Below are 20,586 nucleotides of genomic sequence, written 5' to 3' on the forward strand. Positions count from 1 at the left end.
CAACAGCAAAGCAGGAGGGTCCATTCTGCAGGTGCAGGTTGGAGCAAGAGCTTAGGTGATGCCTTAAGTTTTATCTTTCCTGTATTTCAGCCCCTGTGCTGCCCAGGGGTGCAGCTCTGAGCTCACACTCAGGGTCACTCAGCTCTGCACAGAGCAGGGACACAAAACAAATCCTTCTCCTGCTGCACACCAGGGACAACTTTCAGCCCAAAAGCACAAACAAGGGTGGGCTGGAGGGAGGAACAAGAAGGATGGGACCTCACAACCTGGAGCTGGAATTGGACAATTAAACCCCAATATGCAAATGGACCAAAATTTATCAAAGTGTGAGACCTCATGACCATTTGTCCATTTTGTGACCATTTTGGATCCACCTTGGGTGTAGCCCTGGCCAGGCTCTTGTCCTGCCCAAGGTGTATCCTAAAGGCCTTTCAGTAAATCCCTGCTTTATTCTCTGGCTCTGCCCAGTCTCTGTTCCAGGCCAGCCTTCCCAAGGCATCCCAGGGATGTGCAGCAAACCTCCAGGACACACAGCTCTTGGGGACAAGCCCAGGCCATCCCCATTCTTCCCACCCTGCCCCAGACCAGCACCCAAGGCAGCTGCTGCAGCTCTGCTGCAGGGAAGGGCTGAGCCCGGGCACAGCTGCCCTTCCCCAGTGCTGAGAGGGACATGTCACCTCCCACAGGGGCACTGGGGCACAGAGCCTCTCCAAGGACGAAAGATCATCAGCACAGGGAGGGCACTGCAGTTACAAATGTCCTGCTGGGGTTCGGGCACTCGCCTTGGCATGGAGCAGCTGGCGTGTGGAGAAAACAGGACCCAGTGCTGGGCACAGAGGAGTCCTCTGTGCCAGTCCTGTGTGAGGGGGTCCCTGCAAGCTGACATCCACTTCAGAGCCCTTTCCTGCTGCCAGGGAAAGCAGCCAGCCTGCAGATGGGTGGCCAGAACAAAGACACTCTGCCTTTCCCTGAAAGGTCGCTCACCGCCAAGGAGCACCGTGATGATGTCCTGCTTCCCAAAGAGCTGGGAGAGGAGGGCTCTTCCCCCCATTCCCTTCTACTCGAGGGACAGCTCCACAGCCTTACACGCCAAACTCCTGTCCCGCGCTCCTGGTGTCACCTTCTCTCTCTCCATCCCCACGTGGCACTGCCCCTTCTCCCCACCCGCCCGCTCTTTGCCTCCGGAGCAGCGTCAGAGCCGGCTGCTGCCGGTGCTTTATTAGCCCATCGCCATGGCAACTCGCCTCCGGCTCGGCTCGGAGAGACCCCCGGCTCCTCTCTGCCATAAATCACCCGCCCGCCTCCATCCCCGGCCGGGCGCGGGGTCACGGCCGGCCCTGGGCGCCTCCCGGCCGGGGCTGCACTTTGCCGGCTGTGGCACTCGCTGTCACCCCTCAAGAAAAGCCTAAAACCCATCCGAAGAGGCAGCACCCAAAATCTGTGGTTTGGAGCCACCCGTGCAAAGCAGCCCGGAGCTGGAGCTCCGCTGCCTTTGGGCAGAATGCAGGGACAACCCCCGCAAGAGCACCGGGCTGGGGGACAATTCACAGTCCCCTTCCCCTTGGGGAGGCAGCTGCTGCCCCTCCGTGCCCATGGTGGAGCCCTCAAAGCCTGCCCTGAGGAGGCAAAAGCCACCTGAAATGCTGTGCTCTCCCTGGTGTCCCCAAACTGCTCAAGAGCTGTGTTAGCCCAGCACAAAGCTGGTGACAACAATCTGCTGGTCCCCACAAGGACAGACTTTCTCCACACATTTTTTTCCTCGTGGGAAGGGGCTGCAGGACCTGCTCCTTTCACCCTCTCCAACACACAGCAAAACCTGCTCTTGCTGCTAAAACTCCCCCACTAAGGCTCAGAAAATGGAGAGAGCTTTTGCTGTGCATCCCACGTGTTATGCAGATTGTCACTTCATCCATAAATTCCAAGCACCTGAAAATGCTGGGACTAACTCCTGGCAAGACAAAGACGAAGGTGGCTCCTGCCACCAGAAATTCAGGCAACTGAAGGAGCAGCCTGGCAAAGTAAGTGAGAAAAATGATCATTTTCAGAAGCTGTTGGGGCACTGCAGGGCTGTGCTGGTGGGAAGGTGATGGGCTCAGGCACAGACATGCACTGGCTCACCTGAGGTCACTCACAATCCACAACCAAACATTGCACCAGTGGAAAAATGTTGCCCTGGTTTTTCTGAGATTTTTTAAAGCCTTCTACTTGCTTGTAAGATGGAGTCAGTTCTTTAGCTACTGTGCAATATTAAGGGTCAGTCTTTCACTTTCTCACGCTTTGGAACATAAACAACCTTTCTTGTTTTTGTTCACTGTCCTTTGCTTACATATTTCCAGCCTGAAAATAATGTTGGTTGACAGCTGGCATGGCCAGTGGGGTGAAGGGGTAGTAACCCCAAGAGCCAATGTGCTTCCAGACCCACAAAATTATAAAAGGAAAGAAATAAACAGGCTGGCCCTCTTTTTCTCGGGGGGCAGCAGCTTTCACTGAAGACCTCTGCCTCTGTGTGGTTGATTATTGTGTTCCGGGCAACAGAAAAAGATCTTTTTTTCCTCACCTTTCCATGTTCCCTGAGAGGAACTGATTGATGTATCTACTGGTATATAATCCTGAGGGATGCTTGCAGTGTTTCTACACAAGACCACAACCTTTCTTGCCTTAATGAGGGTTCCAGTGTATCTGAGGGTTTACCAATAGCTTAGACACGCCCAAGGAAACCCAGCAATGACCCCTAGGATGGCTGCAAATCTTCACTTCACACAGATGGTCAACATGCATACACAGACAGCACCTCACAGAGCTAAAAATCCCTTCCTGTGAGGCACTGCAGAGCTCAAGGGCTGTGCCTAGGCAGATCCTGGTAAAGCAGGGAGCTGGAGTCTTGTTTCTATGACAAAACATGTCATCCAAATCTCCAGAAGCCAGGTCCAACTACATGGAGAAGTACCAGAGCTCTTTTAGCAGGGGGAGCTGTCTCGAAATTCAAAAGCTACGTGTTGGCAGTGGAACAAATTCATAAAAGCTAATGGGCCTGAAAGAGACTGTATTTGTCCTGCAGTCCCTTGGCAAGAGCAAAAAATAAACCTGGAGAGAAAGACCTGTTCCCATAGTCCTCATTTTCTGTTCTGCAGCTACAACAGCAGCATCAGTTCAAAAATGCCCCTGTGGAGTCATAGGGTTTTCGATGCCTCAGCATTTCTATTTCCAACGTTGCATATGCTTGTCAACTCCAAATATTCTTAAACAATTTAGATACCTAACACCTAAATCAAGTGCCTACGAAGCCTGGCTTTGAGAGTCCCTGTTTGTGCTTGGTTTTTTCCTGATCCAGGGTCATTCTGAGTTTTTCTCTGCACCCGCAAAGCTGTGAACTCAATTTTTATTCAGAAGGAATCGAGTGGCATGGAGCCAAAACCTAGAACTTGAAGCAGGGCCAGATATGAGGAGGTTCACACTAAAAATTGCTGGGGTTGACAACGCCAGCTGAAGCGTTTGGAAAATGCCCTCTGCTCATGTTTCATGCAAAATGTGATAGCAGGTCTGCGTTCCAAATTTCGTTCCTCAGCTTTCTTTGGCAGCTCAGAGGAGACCCTGGTCTCGTCACAGGTTGATAAACTGAGCTCAGTTTGCATCAGCAGCCTCCTGGCACAAAGATGCTGCTGAGCTTTGGGTGCAAAGGCCGTCAGGAGAATAAATCCCCAGGGAAGAGTGAACTCTGGTGCACTCAGGACCCACAGATGCGGACTCTGGGTGTATTTCTCTCAAAACAGCCATCTCGGGATCCTCTCTATCAGTGTGGTTGTGGGCAGAGCCTGTCAGCAGCAGAGCAGAAGATTCCTAAGACCTCAGCTGAACCTGCTCTTTTAACAAGAGCTCTAAATGTCACCACGCTGTGCCATGGTCCCTGGAAGGATTCAGATGTTGTCACATCTGAATTGGTGAAGTTTACAGGGAGCACGGGAAGGCTGAGGCAATGCCGAACAGTGAGTGGGTTTTATCAGCTCTAATTAGCTGAAAAAAACCCCAGCAGAGACCCAGAGCTCTTCATGGCTGCAAGGGCCAGGCCACTCCAAGCCCTGGCTGCTGGAGCCACCCTCATGGAAGCTGAGGCTGACCCAGCAGCTCAGTGGTTAATGAAAGGAGGAACCTCTTGATGCCTGGAATGGCTCTTGAACAGAGGCTGGGCAGAGTTAAAAGAATAAAGCAGGTCTTTATTAAAGGTCTTTTACAGGTACATCTTGGGCAGTCAAAAGCCTGGCAGAGGCTGCACCCAAGGTGGGTGATGGTCACAAGTTTTTTTGGCAGATATAAGTTTGGTCTGTTTGCACATCAGAGGTTAATTGTCCAATTAGAGCTTCAGGTAACGAAGTCACATTCCCCCAGTTTGCTTCCTCAAAATTTACTTTTGTTTACACTTTTTGGGGTGATGGTGACCTTGGTTCTTAGGCCTGGCAGAATTTTGTCTGACCAAACTGAAAAGAGCTTACCAACACTCTGTGGAGTTCAGAGCTTTACACTAATGGAGTACAGGATCTGAAAAATATAAAAGCTAAAATCTTAAGACATCATTCTCAGAAATGGTTTGTGTGTTGACCTCATCCTGGCAAAAAAGCACAAAAAAGGATCAGTTCAGAGCCCCAGGACTCTCCTGTTATGCCCACAGCCCCCAGCCCAGCTCCTGGCCTTCCCTGACTCCCCCGAGGCTGGGGAGACCCCCACTCTCTGGAACAGCCCAGGCACAGGCGTTAGACACCCCAGCCCTGTGCTGGAGGCTTGTGCATGAACAGGACAGGGACACTGCTGGGCATTCCTCGAGCCTTTACTGCAGCCTCAGCCTCATAACAGGGTTTGAGACAATTGAAGGATGGCAGCAGCTCACCTCTGCCAGCAGCAGCCAAAGATCTCTTTGTTACAGAGCATTTTAAAAGTTTTCCAGCCAATAAGATATTGCTAAAGCTTACAGACAATTGTTCTAGCCAAACACTAAAAGCACAGGTAGAGCTGCTTCGAACACTGCTCACTTTTATGCTTTCTATTAACAAAATACAACACTCTTATCAAGCTTAAAACCTTCTACCATCTTGCTAAGCATATTTTTCTGCAGTCTTAAGGTCTATTCTAGCCAAGCCTAAGAACTCAAACTATTGTTTCATGTCCTTGCTTTCTGTATCGTTGTATCTTCTCCTACCTTCAAGATTTGCAGCTATAGCTAATCCCAAATTCTTCTGCTCCCTCTGTTTCTGGGGCCTGCTTTCACACCTTTCTGAAAGCCTTCTTACCTTTAATAGTACACAGCTATTACCTTTATTAATTATATATTTATATTTATATATGAATTTATCATATATTTATTTTTTCTTATATATTATATATTTATTTTCTCTTATATATTCTATATTATATTATAAACATTACATATAATATATAATATATTTAATATTATATATATTATATAATACATATATTATCTATATTATCTATTATATATAGAAATATACATTATATATTTATAATATATTTATATTAAATTTAGTATGTACAATTATTATTTTATATATTTGTTATTTTATATATTTATAGTTCTATAATTTTATTTATGTTTATTCTTATATAATATTTATTTTTAAATAATATTTGTATTTATTTATATTATTTATTATTACCTTTATTATTAGCTTCTTACCTTTCACATTTCCCCCCCAGCACCAGTTTGCTGCCAGAACTGGGCCAGCAGAGGGGCAGGCACGGGGCTGTGTGTGCCAGGGCGGGCAGCTGGAGCTGTGCCTGTGCAGTGTGCAGCTGATGGGCAGTGCTCTGCCAGGACCTGCCTGGCCCAGGAGGGCAGTTTGGTCCTGGCAGGGCACAGCAGCCGGGGCAGTGGTGCATTTGGTGACAGGATGGATCACAGGACAGCTCCACACCAGCACTGCAGGGCACGGGGCTGGCAGAGGCTCTGCTGCCCTCAGTGCCTGCCAGGGGCACGTGGAGCCTCTGGAAGTGCAGCCTGCCCCGGCCAGGTGGGCACACACAGAGCCAGGGACACTCCAAATGAGAAAGGAGGGGCTGTAGCTTCCCTCAAACCAGGGATACTCACAGCAGGCCAGGCTGTGGATAAAGAACATCCCCTGCAGCAGGAAACCCTGAAGGTGTGTGATTTCACTCCACATCCCAAAACCCACCAGCATTCATACTGGGAAATTCAAACCAGCAACTTTTCCTGTGTCTTCTCCCTCCCACAGCAGCTGAGAACAGTTTGAGTAAGACAGCATTGGTCAAAAGCTACCAAAGGTTCAGGTGAGCTGTTTCCTTCAGGGGAGGTGCTGGGCTGCTCTGGTGGCTGCACAGCACCAGCCAGAACAAGTTGGGGTGCTGGCTCTGAGTGAGCCCCAGAATTCACCTGCAGGGCTGCACCCGGGCCCAGCAATGCAGAGAGCACCGGGCTGCAGCACCTGAGCACCAAACTTCGCAGGATTTACCAGAGTGAGCTTTACTTTGCTCCAGCTGATAGGAGGGGACAGGATAATCATGGTCAGGATCCCTTCTGCTTGCCCCAGTCCAGCCAGCCCCACCATTAGGGAGGAGGGCTCCTCCTGTCTGGGAGCCAATGCACACATCACCCTCTTGATTTGTAATTAGTGGAATAAGAATGCTCAGTCAGCTGGGAAATCTGCCTGAGTAAATGACATCCTCAAGTGCTTTCTAATCCGAGGAAGGCAGCCTCTCACTTCACTGAGCTAATGGGCTGCAGTGGGGGGCACCAAAATTTCTCCCGTGGACCCACATGCACCCAGGAACCCTTCTTTAGCTAATTCTCCATGCCAGCAGCCCCCGCTGGTCACCTGGGAGTAGCTGCTAGGTCCTGCCAAGAGTTTGTGTCAGTAATTAATCTCCCTCCTCGAGGCATAAACTGTTTAAGGAATGGTCCAGGCAGAAAGGACTCTTGGGTCAGGGAATGTGGGAGCTGCAGAAAGCCCAGAGGCAGGTTCAAGGGCAGCTGCAGTGCTATTTCTGTGGGGCAGGACTTGAGAAGTGAAAGAACAGAGGTTATGAGTCAAGGCAGAAACTGCACAGCACCTGGCAAGTCACTCACTGGAATATTAACTAAAAGAACCCTCTGCCTCATCTCTTTTAAATTCAGATGCACGGGGGAATCCATCAAGGTAATTTATGGTGTGTCGCTCCTGAAATGCCAATCAAAGAAAGCCCAGAGTAACAAGTGTGTTAAAAGGGACCTCATTGATCACTACAGCCACAAACACGGGCTTAATTCCTTCAATCCCGGTTAATCAGGCTACTTTGTTACTTTTCTCAAACAAAAGAGCATTGGGCATCAGCTATGCAGCCCCCAGAACGCTCCCCTGGTCTGGAGGAGGAGATGGAGGCGGCGTTTGGGGATGTGGAACATCTCAAAGGTCCTCAAAGGGCCCCAGACAGAGCTTGTCAGGGGGACAGGGGGCTTTTCCCCCTCTTCCATAGGTGGAAATTTCTCTGCATGCAAGCCACCAAGATTTTGATGAAAACCTGACAATTAGCAGATGCAGAGATGATAATTAGGAAGGCAGAGAGAAAAGAAAGAGCTCTGCTGAATTCCAGGAGCCCACAGTCCCGTTCCACGGGGGGAGCAGGCTCACGTGTTCTGCCAGGAGCTGCAGAAGGGACCTTGCTCTGAGGATTTCCAAATCTGGATCCATCCAACATGTCAGGAGCTGTGGCAGGAAAAAAACACTCCAGGAGCTTCTCTTCCCACTTTCTGTTTAACAACACAAGCTGGGTTTCCCTAGGTCTGATACATTTTTGCTCTTTATTTACGAAGAAAGCCCCTCTGACCTTTTTTGCATGGACTGATGTGGTGCTGCATTGCTGGGAGCTGTAATATCCTGGCAAGCTGGAAAGGGTTGAGAAAGCAGGAGATAATGCACAGATCAGGACTAGATCTGGTCTTATTAAATATAATAATTACTGATCTGGAAGAGGGAATAAGCAGCACATTAATTAAGTATGAAGAGGATCTGAAACAGAGGAGCTGCCAACAACAAAATTGAAAAAATTATATAAAGAGGAGGGGAAAGAAAAAAAATCAAGTGGGAAGAAAGCAGAACCTATGAGAAGAAAAGACACTGAAGAGAAGCTGTGGGGGAAGGAGGAGGTTTGGTTCTACTTCACCCCAACAGTCCCAGAAGTCCTTTGCTTATTTCTACCTTTTTCCACAGAGCCAAAGCAGCCCCCAGGCAGAAAAGGGTTTGGCAGACCACTGGGGGAAGAGAAGCCCTCCTATGTATTTTGTACTTCAACACTCTTAGGAAGGAATGGTGGAAGATTTGTCCTCAGATGAGAAAGTAAAAGTTCATCCAAAATCAAGCTTTTTCCTGCAGGGCATGGCAATAAAGTTCAGCCCTGCATTCAGCCCAACACAACAAAACTGCGAAATTTCTCCTTTTCCTATTATTTTGAGGGTGTAGGGGTTTAGTAAAGCAGTCTCCAGATGCCAAAGAAGCCAGGGAGGGGCGTGCTACAGGAAAGCTTTGGCTGAGCAGCAGGGTAATGGTGAACCTACGACTTCTCCAGGGCTCAGAAAGTCCAAGCCCTCACCCTCAGACAGGCACAGACTCACGCTCCTCAATCAAACTGCAAACCAAAAGGGCAAACTCCCTCTCCCTGCCCTGACAGTGGCAGCGTTTTCAGTTTCCCTGTGGCTGTCTTAAAGCAGCTCCACATTACGCACTCCAATGCAGAGCACTCTGCTGAGGATTAGATCTACATCCAAAGGTGATGTTTCAGCTGGCCTGCCCTGGGATTGCCACCAGAATGACATCACCACTAATTAATCAGCCTCTGTACAGACATTTCTCAAATCCCCTGGATTCAAAGCGCAGCAATTAGTCACATATTCCAGCAGGAACTGCCACCTTCCTTTCCACTCGCACTGCTCTGCCACCCCTCTGACATCCCTGCTCCGTGGCTGTGCTGCCGAGGAAAAGGATCACAAAAAGGATCACAAAAAGGATCACAAAAAGGATCACAGAAAGGATCACAAAAAGGATCACAAAAAGGATCACAAAAAGGATCACAGAAAGGATCACAAAAAGGATCACAGAAAGGATCACACGGCACTACCTGAAGTCCATATCATTATCCCTGATAGAGCATTGGCCAACACCACTATTAACAGGAGCAGAAATGCCAGGGACAGAGGAACAGGCATTTCCCACCCTGCTGCAGGGAGCTGGACTCCACTCAGCCCTGAACCAACCCCAGTGCCCTTCAAGAGGGCACCACAGTGGGAACAAATCTGGTTTGGGTGGGACACAGTGTCCAGCTGTGGCAGGTCCTGAGTGCAGAGCTCACTCTTCCCTTAAGATTTATCCTCCAGCCCCTCTGTGCCAGGGGGCTGCTGCTGTTTGGTGCAGCTGTAAACTGAGCTTCTCCAGCTGTGATGAGAGCAGGGTCTCCTTGGAGCTGACAAAGAAAGCTGAGGAAGAGGTTTGGAGGGGTGGGAAGACCTGGAATAATTGAAAAGGACAAAAAGGCTGGCAGCTCTACCTGTGAGCGCAGGGATTTTGGGATTGGTGGGGGAGACAAGGCCACACTGGCCAAGTGCTGGGCTGGAAACGCAGGAATTTGGGTCATAAAGAGCAGCCAGAGCTCGTGGGGAGGGGACCAGAGCCCATAAACACTGCCATGGCCACAAGTGTCTGCTGCCAAGAGCCCGTGAAGCCTCTCCAGAGGCAATATCCACGAGGTCAGAGAGTCAAGCACTGCAATCAGGAGCATCAGTGCCCTCACACACAGAGAGAAGAGCAGCAAATTAGCAGAGTGTTTAATTACAGAATCCTGTTACCGCAGCACAGCACCTCCAGCTCTTGCAGCCAGCCAGATGTGTCTGTCCCAGACGGAATTAGCACAATGCAGGAGCAGCAGTTCCTGTTTACAGGGAGCTGCTATTTGTAGCTGATAATGAGGGACAAACAGCAGCCAGCCATGAAGCTGCAGGGAGACAGAGGATGCTCCCCTTGTCAGGGCACATTGTGGGAGCAGGTGCTGCCTCCGGCTCTTACAGAAGGATTTGATCCCAAGTTTCCACTTGCTTTGGTTCCCAGAGGTGTGAGAGACATCCTGGTCTGACCTGCAGGTGTGCCAGGCACCCCTTGCCCTGCAGAGAACTCTCTGGGGTGAAGTATCCCAAAATCATGACCCCAGAGATCTGCAGCTTGACAGCCAAAAGCATCCAGTGCTCTCCTGCTTGAAGCTCTCTGCATGTCAATTCTCACAAATTTAAAAAGAGGCTAAAAATAACCTGCCTTCCAGTAGTGATGGTGTGAAATTAAATTCATTACCATGTGTGAAGCACTCTAATACAATAGTGATGAGTACTACCGAGCAGAGGAGCAGATTGTACAATAGGCAAGAGAAAAAACCCTAAAAGCCACGCTGAATGCAAGTGCTCAGATGGGCAGAGGTGCTGGAGAGAGGAGCAGTGGGGGTCACATAATTGGGCTGTATTGATGCATATGCACAGCAAGGGGTGGGCTAAGGTAAGAGAGGCAGATTCAATTTTCCTCTCCCTGAACTTCAGGCTTCACTGCTAAAACGTTTCAGTAACATCAGGATGCATAGCAGAGAAAAGCTTGGCAATGAGCAGAAGGTCAAAAATTAAGGTGGGGGAAAAAAAAAACCCAAACAATAAAAGCACAAACAACAAAACCACCACAGAAAAACAAAAGCAAAAACCAATCAAGAACTCAAGGACCACAGAAGAAAACTTCTGGGCCAAAAAGAATAATAAAATCAAGGTAGAGAACACCAGGTTTGCTGAAAAGCTCGGCTGCTGACAAGGAAACACAACTTCTTGAAAAGGCTGAACTAAGAGACAGTACTTCACTTACTCTGAAACCCTTGGCTGTAAAAGAAAAGAAATCCAGAGTGTAGGGGTGAGGGGAGAGGAACAGTGGGCAAATAAAAAGGTGGAAAGGGACGAGTATGAAAGCAGGGCTGACATGCCCAAAGTTCTGTGAAAGCAGACTCCAGGCATCCTAAGAACCATTAAAAGCACCCCCAGCGAGCTCTGCTAACCCCTCCTACCCCTGCCACACCAATGAGGTCTCACCACAGGCTCTGGGGAGGAATTTTCAGCCATCTGATGCCTTTGCCTGGAATTCGCAGCTGCGGCCTGAGCCCGGCAGAGCAGCAGCCAGCTGTCCTTGGCCTCCAGCCCACAGCAAGCACATCTGGAACAGCTGGGCATGGCCAACTGCTGCTGGCCAGGAGAGGATTCATCATGTGGAGTTAATATTCTGCATTCCATGTGACGTTTTTGATGGGGAGTGAGGAACGGCCACACTTGTGGTCACCCGGGCAGCCTCTGGGTGGGCTCTGCTGTGGGCATGGCTTTGTGCCCGTGGGCCACAGCAAAGGCTCCCTGGGCCACTTGCAGCTCTTGGCTTCCTCAGGGAATTCAGCCCTTCCCACCTGAGGCTCCTGCAGACAGATTTCCATCCCAGTCCTCCTCAGGTAGTTCGGTTTGATCCTTTGTGCCCCATCTTCAGAGCACCTTGCCCCAGACACCTTTGTTTTCCACTATTTTGTCTCCTATTCCACTAGATTTTTTAACTTTTCCTCTAAAAAAAAAAAAGAAAAACCCAACCATCTTTACTTTAAAAATGTAAAATGAAACTTTTGAAACACTTGCATTTTTTCTTCAGACATTTTTTCTGCCTTATGTATCCACTTTAAGCTCTCTACAGGCCAGACCAGCAATAAAAAAGATGAATTTTTTCAGAGGAAACAGAACAATCTCTTTCAGCTCTTTTCTCCTTTTGATCCTTCTATTTTCACCTGAGTGACAAAGAAGTCAGAATATTTGAACAAGTAGTTACTGCCTTAGTCCCTTTCTTCACTCCCATTTTACCAGCCTGAAAAGCAATGAGGGGTTTTCACCACTTTGAGGGAGGTGGAAAAGCCTGGTAAGTCTTTGCTTTAGAAGGTTAAAGAAATAAACGAGAACAAAAAAAGCTTTGTCAAGTGGAAATGGATGAGAAACCACCCATTTGAACCAGGTTCAACACTTGTGCTAAGACATTCCTCTTGAAAATAAAAAGGGGAAAGAAAAAGGAGAAGAAGGTTTAGTACTTGCTGCTAAAGACACTTTTTTGAACCTGGGCTGATAATAGCAACCAGTTTGGCAAAGTGAAGAAACTGCAAAGCCCAGAGCCTCGGGAGCCAGACAGTGCTGAGCATTGATTGAAGCAGACAAGGAACAGTCCCAGCCCTGGCTGTGAGGATGGGTCTGAGAACACCCTCAGTCCACGAGAGGAGTTTGACAGGGATTCTCAATCCATGAGAGGTTTTACAGGGATTGCACACCTGGGAGGGCACTCGGTGCTGGGGGCTGACAGCCTGCCCCGCTCCCTGCTGCTCTCTTGGTGAGACCTCACCTGCAGAGCTGCCCTCAGCTCTGTGACCCCAGCACAGCAAGGACCTGGAGCTGCTGGAGCCAGTCCAGAGCAGGCACCAGAAGATCAGAGGGATGGAGCAGCTCTGCTGGGAGAACTGGGATTGTTCAGCCTGGAGAGGAGAAGCTTCAGGGTGACCTCACTGTGGCCTTGCAGGGCCTGAAGGAGCCAACAAGAAACGTGGAGAGAGACACTTGACAAGGGATGGAGCAACAGGACAAGGGGGGATGGATTCAAACTGACAGAGAGCAGGCTTAGATTGGATATTGGGAAAAAATTCTTCATTGTGAGGGTGGTGAGGGACCAGAACAGGTTGCCCAGAGAAGCTGTGGCTGCTCCATCCCTGCAAGTGTTCAAGGCTGCACGAGGCTCAGAGCAACCTGGGCTAGTGGAAGGTGTCCCTGCCCATGCCAGGGGGTTGGAGTGAAAAGATCTTTAAGGTCCCTGCCAAACCAGGCCATTCTATGGCTCTGTGGTGAGAACAGCTCCACATTTTCCTGCATTGCCAAGGGAAGGGAAACCACACCTGGGAAGGTGTTGGGTTGTGCAGGGCAGGACCTCTTCACTGCTAATCAGCAGAACACCCAGGAGACCTAGAAAGAGGCATCCTTGGGAGGGAGCTTGCAGAGGGATTCCCTCAGCTATTCACACCCTGAGAGCCTTGGCAAGGCTCGCTCTGGAAGCTGCAGCAGTACAGATGCTGTGCAAGCTCCCTCTGGGCCTTTTAGGCAGTGCCTGACTCAAAGGGAAATCAATGCAAGCCTGGAGTCAACTGCTCCAGGAGAGAAAAATCTGAGTGCAGTGCCCAGCCCAGGCCAGCCCCGAGCCCGGGGTGCCATCCCTGGCACACAGGAGCTGTCCCTGGCACACAGGAGCTGTCCCTGGCACACAGGAGCTGTCCATGGCACACAGGAGCTGTCCCAGGGGGCTCCAGTGGAGGAGCCACATCCAGGCTGGGCTGTCCCCAACAGGCACTGCCACCCCAGGGCTCTGGCCAGCCCAGCACCCCACAGGAATGAGTGTCTCTCAGAATGTCCCCAGCTGGAAGGGACACACCAGGATCAAAGTCCAGCTCCTGGCCCTGCACAGGACACCCCCAGAGTCACACCCTGTGCCCAAGAGTGTTTTCTAAATACTTCTTGACCTCTGCTGGGCTGCTGCTGTGAGCACTGCCCTGGGAGCCTGTTCCAGTGCCCCACCACCCTCTGGGTGAGGAATCCGTCCCTAACATGGAACTGAACCTCTCCTGACACAGCTTCAGCCCTTCCCTCGGGTCCTGTCACAGGTCACCACAGGGCAGAGGTTGGTGCTGTCCCCTGGGAGGAAGCTGTGCCTTCTGAGCTCTGTCCTTCTCCAGGCTGAACAGAGCAGGGGGCTTCAGCAGCTCCCGACCCTTCCCCATCCCCGTGGCCCCTCTGGACGCCGACAGCTTCAGACCCTTCTTCCCCTGTGGCACCCAGACCTGCCCCAGCACTGGAGGTGAGAGCAGAGCGGGACAATCCCACTCGTGTCCCGGCTGGCGCTGCTGTGCCAGACCCAGGACAGGGCTGGACAGGGCACTCCGTGAGGGGCTGGCTGTCCCCTGTGTCCCCCAGCACAGGGCACTTCATGAGGGGCTCGCTGTCCCCTGTTGGCCCTGTGTCCCCTTGTCCTTCCACGTGTCCCCCGTTGTCCCCTCTGTATGTCCCCCGTGTGTGTTCCCTGTGTCCCTTGTTGTTCCCCGTTGTCCCCTCTGTTGTCCCCCGTTGTCCCCTGTGTGTCCCTCGTGTCCCTTGTTGTCCCCTGTTGTCCCCCGTTGTCCCCTGTTGTCCCCCGCTGTCCCTGTCTCAGTCCCTCGTTGTCTCCTGTCTCTGTCCCCCGCTGTCCCCTGTCTGTCCCCCGCTGTCCCCTCTGTGTCCCCCGCTGTCCCCTGTCCCCCGTGTCCCCGCTCGTTCCGCGGGGTCTGGCGCCCCCTGCCCGCCGCGGGAGGAGCTGCAGCTCCGCGGGTTCGGAATCCTCGATTGGGTCGGGAAAACCTCTGGGACCACCGAGCGCGGCTCCCGTGGGCCACCCCCCTGTCAGCCACGGCACCAGTGCCACGTCCAGCCCTTGAACACCTCCAGGGACCGGGACTGCACCTCCCTGGGCAGCCCATTCCAATGTCTAATCACCCTTTCTGGGAAGAAATTACTCCTGATCTGCAGCCTAAACCTCCCCCGGCACAGCTTCTGCCCTCTGACGCTGTCCTGTTCCCTGCCAGCAGAGCCTGACCCCCCTGGCTGCCCCCTCCTGCAGGGATTTGTGCGATAAGGACACCCCTGAGCCTCCTTTTCTCCAGGCCGAGCCCCCACACCTCCCCCAGCCTCTCCTCAGGGACTGTGCTCCATTCCCTTCGCAGCTTTATTCCTTCAGCAGCTCAGTGTCCTTCCCGAGCTGAGGGGCCAGAACCGGACACGGCACTCGAGCTGTGGCCGCAGCAGTGCCGGCACAGGGGGACAACCACTGCCCTGGTCCCACTATTGGTGAGGCAAGCCAGGTGCCACGGGTCTTCTTGGGTTACCTGGGCACCCTGTGAACCCCCAGCACCCCCAGGCGCTTTTCTGCTGGGCCACTTCCCAACCACTCAGCCCCAACCTTGCAGCACTGCACAGGGTGTTTGTTTTTGGGACAGTCCTCGCTGACAACAGGTTGCTGGGCCAGCAGCAGTGACCTGGGTGTGCAAAACCACATATTTACACACATTTATAGCTGCAGAGAGGTGATGGAATAGCAGGCAGGGAGCTCCCTGCTTCCTGAGGGAGGAGAGTGATCTCAGAGCCACCCTTCAGACTCCAGCAGAGGCAAACCTCTCCAATCAGATGGACACAGAGCAGCTTCCCTCACTCCCCTCCTTTTCCACAGGACTTCTGGCAGCCCAGGGCTCCCAGGGTATCTCTGCAAGGCTCCCTTGCTCACGTGAAAAGCTGTAAAACAATAGCAGTGTCACCTGCAGACACGTGCCACCGCTGCTCAGGTCACCCAGCACACTCCTGTGAGTGGGCACGGCCACAGGAGACCTCTGCCTTCCCTTCCCACATGAACTTCCATTTAAACTGAAGCTTATCCAAGCATCTGCATCCCAGTGATGCATGAAAGTGTCCCTCTGCACGTAAAGTGACCGTAAGATGGCATTTTCATGTAGCTGGGATTTTTTTCCCCAAGCTGAGCTATGGATAGTTCCTTCTTCATATTGTTGCTTTTCAGCAGGTTTAGAGCTACAAGCTCTGCTGCTGCAGCCTGTCAACCTCCCCAGCAAGGTAAGGAGCAGAGGCAGGGGGCTAAACCCCTCCTGCAGCTCTGCACAAGGTCTCTGCCTACACAACTGTCCCAGCTGGACATCTGAGAAGTCACTGGCTTTGTTTTGGAGGGATGGAGAAGTTCCATTTCCCTGCACCTGTGCTAACACCCCACAGAAAGCTGTGGCAGCACCTCTAATCCCGACCCTGCTGAAGAACAGGATGCCTCACAAAATAAAACTTTATCCCTGCAGCTCCCAACCAGATCTAGGAGCAACTCTGCACCGAGCTTGGGCTACCACAGACGCCCCAGGGGCTTGCTGCAAGAGGCTCCCTGCTCTCCTCAGACTCACCCTGCTGATGGAATGGGGTCTCAGGGCCATCCCCACACCCTCTCTGGTCCCATCCCTTTGTTTGCACCTACTTTAAGCCACAGAGGCGCAGCCATCTCCTGCTGTGAGCTCTGAGAGGCCCCATAAAACTGTAGGGTTTGCTTTTGTTCCCTGCTAGAACTCCTTGGCTACTCAAAGCTTTTGGGTTGGAAAGCCTTGGTTTCATCTCCAGTCTCCAGAAGGAAGCTCATTTTTAAAGAACTGTTTAGACAAAGTGTGACATAACAGCGTATCTATTTCTTGAACAGAGCTGCTTCCCTGCATTTGTTTGAAGTCTGACCTGATTATTCTTGCAATTGTATTTTTAATGCTCATCAGGTATCCTTGGAGAAAATGGAGAGTCACTTTTTTTAGATCATGCATAAGTAATCAGACAAACAAAATATAGCTCACCTGCCCCGCTCTTCCCCTCTACAGCAAGAAGCACATCCCTAACCATTGCTCCAGAGAAGGCAACAGCAATTCAGATGGGACACAGCACCAGTTTCTGACCTGCCTTGGGCATTTCTGGTGCCATCTGTCTTCACTGCAGGGACAAATGCTACCCTCAGACTGGAATAAACACGAGGAAGTTGTTCCTCCACATGCATACAGTGCCTTCCTCCAGTATTGCTCTCACATATTTCTACAGGTTTAACGCAGCTTTTGAAGGTGGCAGGTTCAGCTCCGTGGGTACTTTCAGTCCTGTTTTACAGTTTAATAATCATTGCCCGGACCAGAGGCAGGGAGCACCACTCGTGGTTGGCACTTTGGAGCTGTGACCTTGCCAGGGACGTGCTGCTGAGAGGAGAGGGGCCCTCCCTCAGTGGGTGATGCAGCAGCAGGTCAGCACCTTGTGCCTGGGCCAGCCTCTCCCTCGGGAAATTGCTGCCAAAAGCTCAGTCAGCCCAGCCCAGTATGAACTGGGACACGGGCTCCCAGCTGTGAGCACACCCCAAACCCCTCTGGCCAGTGTGTGTCACAGTGCCAGGGCACACAGCAAGAGACACAGAGAGCCCCTGGCATCAGGAACTGCCCCCTCCTGCAGCTCAGCTCAGCCCCAGCCCTCCGTGAGCACTGGGGGAGGTTCCATTTCCCAGCTTGGCTCCACCACAGAGCAACATCCTCACCCATTCCTGCCTCAGTGCTCCCTTCCTGCCATGAAACCTGGCAGCCAGGCAGGGCTGGGGTCAGGCTCAGCAAGAGGGCAGCTCCACACTCCCATCCCAGCAGCAGGAGCCACAGAAAACCCCTCCAGAGCCAGGTTAGAGGCACCAAGTTTGAGCTCCTGCAGAGTGCTGCCATAAGCAGAAACCATGGACACAGGCAGCCTCTGCACCTCATCAGTCATCAGGAGGGGGCAGAGAACCAGTCACCATTTCATCAGTTAATTACAACTGTTAATCATATTTTCATTAACCTGGAATGAAGCTGCCTGCACTGCCCCTCTTTTCACCCCGTGCCCCAAGTCCCATTTCTCAGAGAGCAATTCTCCTCCAGGCAGGACACGCTCTGTCCTTCACAGCACACATCTGGCCAGACATTTCCAGACCCTGTTATCCACTTTTCCACATCTCCACCCCTTCCTGGGCCTCAGCAGGCACCCACACTGCCCTTGCCATGCAGGAAATGGGTTTAGCCCCCTCATACTCTCCCAGACATGCTCAGGAAGGGTTCCTAAGGTCCTGCAAGGTCTGAAATGGGTTTAGCCCCCTCATACTCTCCCAAACCTGCTCAGGATGGATTCCTAAGGTCCTGCAAGGTCTGAAATGGGTTTAACCTCCTCATACTCTCCCAGACCTGCTCAGGATGGATTCCTAAGGTCCTGCAAGGTCTGAAATGGGTTTAACCTCCTCATACTCTCCCAGACATGCTCAGGATGGATTCCTAAGGTCCTGCAAGGTCTGAAATGGGTTTAACCTCCTCATACTCTCCCAGACCTGCTCAGGAACGGTTCCTAAGGTCCTGCAAGGTCTGAAATGGGTTTAACCTCCTCATACTCTCCAAAACCTGCTCAGGAACGGTTCCTAAGGTCCTGCAAGGTCTGTGCTTTAGACTGTCAGGTTTGCTGCCACATTTAACAGGTTGCTACAATAACATGCCCCATTTCCCCCTGTTTTTTAAGACAACCTGGTCCATAAGCCTGCTCCTGTAAAGCATTTTTAGTTCTCCATGTATACCTGTAAACAGAGCTGGTGATGCCAGATAGTCCATGGGACAGACAGGAGGAAAACCTTGGCCTGCAGGGCAGAAGTGCTCAGTGCCCCAGGGTGCTCTGCATCCTCCAGCTCTGCTCCTGCTCCCCCAACACCTTCCACTCCTGGCTCTCCGTGAGGAGAAAGGGTGTTGATTGGTGTTAATTGAAGACTTTAGATGCAACACCTTCCCCCAGGGTACAGAGAAATAGTGAGCAGTGTGACATTTGAGCTCCCCTTTGCCTCTGCTGTTACAGCACTGTGCCTCAGCCCTGCCTGAGGGGACAGCTCACCCCTGGGCTGAGGCAGGGATCAGCATTCCCAGGCGTTATCTGCTCTCCTTCCCTGCTCCAGCACTCAGCTCCAGGCCTGGAGACCCTTTTCCAGGCTGAGGCATCACAGCCCTCGTGTCTTTGTGTCCTTGGGAAAGCAGCCCCTGAGCAGAGCCATCCCCAAGGCTGCCCAAGGCACGAGATCTGTGGAGCAGCACTGACCAGAGAGGGGAGAGGAGGGACAGGAGAGCAACCACAGATCTTGGTCCTTCCTGCTGATGCCTTGGTAAGGCAGACCTGGGACAGAGACTGGGCAGAGCCAGAGAATAAAGCAGGGATTTATTGAAAAGCCCTTAAAGATACATCTTGGACAGGACAAGAGCCTGACCAGAGCTACACCCAAGGTGGACCCAAAATGGTCACAAAATGGACAAAGGGTCATGAGGTCTCACACTTTTATGAGTTTTTGTCCATTTGCATGTTGGGGTTTAATTGTCCGATTCCAGCTCCAGGCTGTGAGGTCCCATCCTTCTTGTTCCTCCCTCCAGCCACCCTTGTTTGTGCTTTTGGGCTGAAAGTTGTCCTTGGTGTGCAGCAGGAGAAGGATTTGTTTTGTGTCCCTGCTGTGTGCAGAGCTGAGTGACCCTGAGTGTGAGCTCAGAGCTGCACCCTGGGCAGAACAGAGTCTGAAATACAGGGAAGAGAAAAGTGAAAGCATCACTGCTCATCTTGCTCTGGTCCAGCCCTGGCCAGTTAAGGTCACTCCCATTCTGAGCTAGGTGGCCTGAGAGTGGTGACCCCCCTGGTGCAAGCCAAGCCCTGCAAGGGGCAGGACAGCACTTGAGCTGTCCCAGACTCCTCAGGTGGGGAGGTTGCACCTCTTTCTCCATTTGCTTCATCTCTTCATCCACTCCTAACATTCCAGAGGGGATTCAGGCCCGCTTGCACCACTCCCTGCAGGTCTGGGAGGATGTCAGGAAGGCAGCCAGGGAAGGGAGGAGAGCCAGGAGCAGAGGCTCCAGACTCTGCAGCTGCTTTTGTCTCCCTCTCCTCTCTCCCCCACCCTCCAGGAGCCTCAGATGTGCTAAGCAGCCTGTGAAGGTGTTAATGGGGAATGGATCACCCCTGCCACAATTGTGATGCACCATGGCACCCAGGACAGAAATGAGATATAAAGTATGTACTTACTCTCCCAGTGTGAAGGCTGCTGGGTTAAATATAACCCAGGCTGGCTGGCTCCAGGAGGCATAGCTGATCTCTTCATTTGATGGCAGAGTGCTTGCTCTGCCAAGCAGCCCTCAATCCCCACGGAGCCAGCAATTCCCCCTGTGCTAAATGTGGATTTACATTACCAGATATGATAGAGGTGCATAAATTGCCTTCTTTGTATATATATATATATATATACACATGTATTTCCTTCTGAAGTGTCACAACCCAGCCTCTCACCAGCCAAACCCTACTGTTGTTTTTTGTCCAATTAGGTTTTTTGATGAGGCAAAAGTCACACTGGTTTCTGCAGGTGCAGAATTGAATGAAGGAGGTGCAATGAGGGGTCAAGAAACTTTCTGCACCTCCCTGGCAGCCTCAGGGCAGCACAAAGCAAACAAGACACAAGACTGTTACTGGTTAGGGCCTGTGGCAGCCTTGAGAATTAGCACCTGCCTTCCAGTAAGACTTTTAGCCAGATTTCCTCTCCCTTTTGTGACCAGTTGGGCCCCAGACACAGTCTTGGAGTGATGATAAGCTGCATTTTTAATACAGCATCCCCCTGACAGCATGGACTGCTTGGCATCCACCCCAGGCCTTCCTCGGGATCATTGGTAACCCCCTGGACTAGAGGGACAACTCTGGACATCCTCACAGCTCCCAGTGAGAACTGAAATGCCAAATAAACCCTGCCAGGACCTGCTCTCCCAGCTCCCACACCTTGTGCCCACGGTAGGACACTGCAGGTGCTCACACCATCAAAAATGGAGCTGCAAATGCAAAACCCTCTGAATTCAGCATAAAGCTGGGTTAGTCTGACCGTGGGGCAGGAGAGG

Source organism: Prinia subflava, chromosome 20 (assembly GCF_021018805.1).
Source record: "Prinia subflava isolate CZ2003 ecotype Zambia chromosome 20, Cam_Psub_1.2, whole genome shotgun sequence".
Taxonomy (NCBI): domain Eukaryota; kingdom Metazoa; phylum Chordata; class Aves; order Passeriformes; family Cisticolidae; genus Prinia; species Prinia subflava.